The sequence below is a fragment of the Euprymna scolopes genome, chromosome 29 (assembly GCF_053919585.1).
Source record: "Euprymna scolopes isolate OS-2025 chromosome 29, ASM5391958v1, whole genome shotgun sequence".
NCBI classification, from domain to species: domain Eukaryota; kingdom Metazoa; phylum Mollusca; class Cephalopoda; order Sepiida; family Sepiolidae; genus Euprymna; species Euprymna scolopes.
Window position 1 is genome coordinate 114,510,678 of NC_136510.1, and position 3,423 is coordinate 114,514,100.

Sequence of the window (3,423 nt, forward strand, 5' to 3'; positions counted from 1 at the left end):
ATTTGTTCGTTTTCACCAGGATTTGACGTCCCCTAGGGACTTTTGTGGCTAAATGGGGAGGGCGGACAAAACTGCTGAACTTAATCATATTTTTTTTATACCTAGTTTCACTGTGCACTCGCAGGGGACCATGCATTAGGTGTATCAGAAATTTCGTGAAAAATAGTGAATAATTCCACCCTGTCTTTCCAAGCTTATAGCTCCTCGAAAAATGTAATTCAATCCCTAATTTCTTTTTCAATTAAAGGAGCAAGGACCAAGGTTTCATTAAAAGAAAAAAACAAAAAAATAAACGTGTTTTTTTTTTAAAAAAAAAAGGTTTTAAACTTCGGATTTTACAGGTAAAATTCTAAAAAAACACTACTTTTTTTTGTTTTAAATTTGAATATATTATTTATTGACCTTTTCTCTTCAATTTGTGATATATAACACTTTGGTGAGTAAATTAATTATTTACTTTTTAATAGACATTTCAAAATGGGAGGTGTGAATTATTCGACCCCCTGTCTTTCCAAGCTTATAACTACTCGGAAAATGTAATTCAAGCCCTAATTTTTTTTCAGTTAAAGGAGCAAGGACTAAGGTTTCATAAAAAAAACAAAAGAAAAAACAAACAACGTGGTTAAAAAAAAAAGGTTTCAAACTTCGAACTTTACAGGTAAATTTCTAAAAAACACTACTTTTTTTTTGTTTTAAATTTGAATATATTATTTATTGACCTTTTCTCTTCAATTTGTGATATATAACACTTTGGTGAGTAAATTAATTATTTACTTTTTAATAGACATTTCAAAATGGGAGGTGTGAATTATTCGACCCCCTGTCTTTCCAAGCTTATAACTACTCGGAAAATGTAATTCAAGCCCTAATTTTTTTTTCAGTTAAAGGAGCAAGGACTAAGGTTTCATAAAAAAAACAAAAGAAAAAACAAACAACGTGGTTAAAAAAAAAAGGTTTTAAACTTCGAACTTTACAGGTAAATTTCTAAAAAACACTACTTTTTTGTTGTTTTAAATTTGAATATATTATTTATTGACCTTTTCTCTTCAAATTGTGATATATAAAACTTTGGTGAGTAAATTAATTGTTTACTTTTTAATAAACACTTGAAAATGGGGGGGGTGAATTAAAAAAAAAAACGTTTGTCTAAAATATTATATTCGGTTTATTGGAAAGAGCATAAAATTTCACATTGACCCTGAAAATATCGTAAAAATAGAATCAATAGAAAAATTTTGATAGATTTTTAAAGTTTAAAAATTGAAAAATATTGAGTTCGTAAAATTCCTTACTGTTTTTTTAAATATAAAAAAAAATATTTCTATTATTTTTAAAACAACTTTAATAGTTTATTTTGGAAGTATAACCCATAAAGAAAATAAACAACCAACTTTAAAAGAGAAATTACGATTTTTTTTTTTTTTAATATTTTATTCGCAGTTTCGTGTTAGGGGTGTCAAAAATTCCAACAAAAATTCTGATACACCTAAGCAAACCATTTATGCTTTCAGTGCTTCTTCACTTGTTTTTTCTTTTCGTCATGTTTTTCAGGGAGATAACACTGAAAAAAAAGAAAAAGTAAAATCTTATTATGGTGGAGGTGGTCGGTCCAGCATGTGTGTGTGTGTGTGTGTGTGTGCACCTGCACCTCCCTTCTTATTTTTTGATGTGCTTTTTTTTAATTTACGAAAGAGAAAATGAAAATACAAAAAAATTTGTATTTTGGAACCGTGGAAACCAAACAACATATTGTCAAATTCGCGACTATGAAAATAGACCTAAAACAATTCAGAGTCAACAAAAACGAGAAGAAATTATTCCAATCAAAATAGTAGAATAACATAAAGATATTGGTAGTAATTCATGGTAGTTAGAAGTTTGAAAGTCGAAATCATAACATTCGAGCGATTTGATTACAATGCATGGACGGTCATGTGTGTAGGAATACAATAAGTAGTTGTAATTCTTCTTTTCTTAGAGTTTCCTCACAGAGAGAGAGAGAGAGAGAGAGAGAGAGAGAGAGAGAGAGAGAGAGTGTGTGAGTGTGAGTTTCTTATTTTCCCCTCCACATTAAATGTCATAATCAGCCCCCATTGAGAATCGATAATTAGGGCCCAGTTTTCTTGTATCCGCGATTAACGCGATCAAATGAAGGTTGGTGAAATCCATCACCTTTTTTTTTTTTTTTTTTTTTTTTTTAAATATTATTAAGAACATAAGCGATCTTTTTTTTTTTTTTAAATTGGTGTATGACTCCAAACACGATCAAAGTTAGTCAGCACTTTTACAAGTTAATTATTTTTTATTATTGTTTAATTATTTATTTTAATCGATTTATGTTGTATTTATTTAATTATTGATTATCTTTTCATCACCCTGTGTTTCATCACCCTGTGTTTACAAAGATTTTGCCTGGAGTTTTTATCTCTTTTCTTTTCCGAATTGCATTTTAGAAAAAAAAATTGATTCATCATTTTTTTCTGTTCGTTTGAATATTAAAAAAAAAAAAAAAAAAAAAATACAATAAAAAAAAACAACAACGACAAACAAACAAACAAATAAACAAGTCGTTGCATTTTGCTCCGGCCAAAACCTTTGTAAACATCGGGTGACGGAACTTGAAGATAACGTAACATATTCTTTTTATTTTCAAAGAAAGATACTTAAGATTTGGTGCCTATGAAGAATACGCCCCGTGCTATTTTTTTAAAATTTGATGAAATTGTTAGCTGAAAGTACAGAATAGTTAACAAAATGCCTTTCCCCTCACCATGTTAAGAATGGTTTTCTAAATAATAATGTTATTATATCAGCATGGTCCGTATTAGGCATAAATGCTCAAGATTCTAGATAATATATATTCGTATAAAATATATTGGAATGATTTCCGTCTTTTTCGACATTGTTTTATTGTTGAAAATAAAGCAAAATTCCTCTACACAAAAACAAAACAAAACAAAAATATTTAAATGCGAATTTTTTCTTTTATTTAATAGATTTTCATCTTCAGTTTTGGCCAAAAATCAAAAGAAAGAAAAAAAAACAAAACAAACAAAAACATAAAAGTGAGTATAATTTCTTCGTGATATTAATTGTTTGTTTGAAAGTTATTTTTCATTCATTCAAGTTTTGTTGTCGGTTAAATTGAAGAGACGCCTTTCCAATTTTGATCGGGGCCTCTCAAGTCAGTATGGATGCCCAGAAGTGTTATAAAGTCTTGGTTGGGTATCGATTGTTATTTGAATTTTTATAAAGAATATATTTTAAAAGGGGTTTAAATAAAACGTCTTCATTTGAAAAAAAAACAAAAAACAAAAACATGTTTTATAAAGAAAATATCGTTTTTATCATAAAAATCTTTTTTTAATAAAACATTATAAAAATGTATTTTACTTTCACAGACATAAAAATAAACGCCATAAA

General features: G+C 28.0%; 1 protein-coding gene across 3 annotated transcripts in view; it reads left to right on the forward strand.

Annotated features, from left to right (window-relative positions):
• The window catches only part of LOC145252829 (uncharacterized), a 42,292-nt gene that overhangs the window by 19,701 nt on the left and 19,168 nt on the right, over positions 1-3,423 (forward strand). The window contains exons 1-2 of one of the 3 annotated variants that reach the window (XM_080112801.1): positions 2,005-2,154; positions 2,997-3,065. The gene's annotated coding sequence lies outside the window, so the exon portion shown is untranslated. Of the gene's footprint in view, positions 1-2,004; positions 2,155-2,236; positions 2,271-2,996; positions 3,066-3,423 lie in introns of those variants that run through there. The other 2 variants (XM_080112802.1, XM_080112803.1) reach the window with 2 other exon arrangements.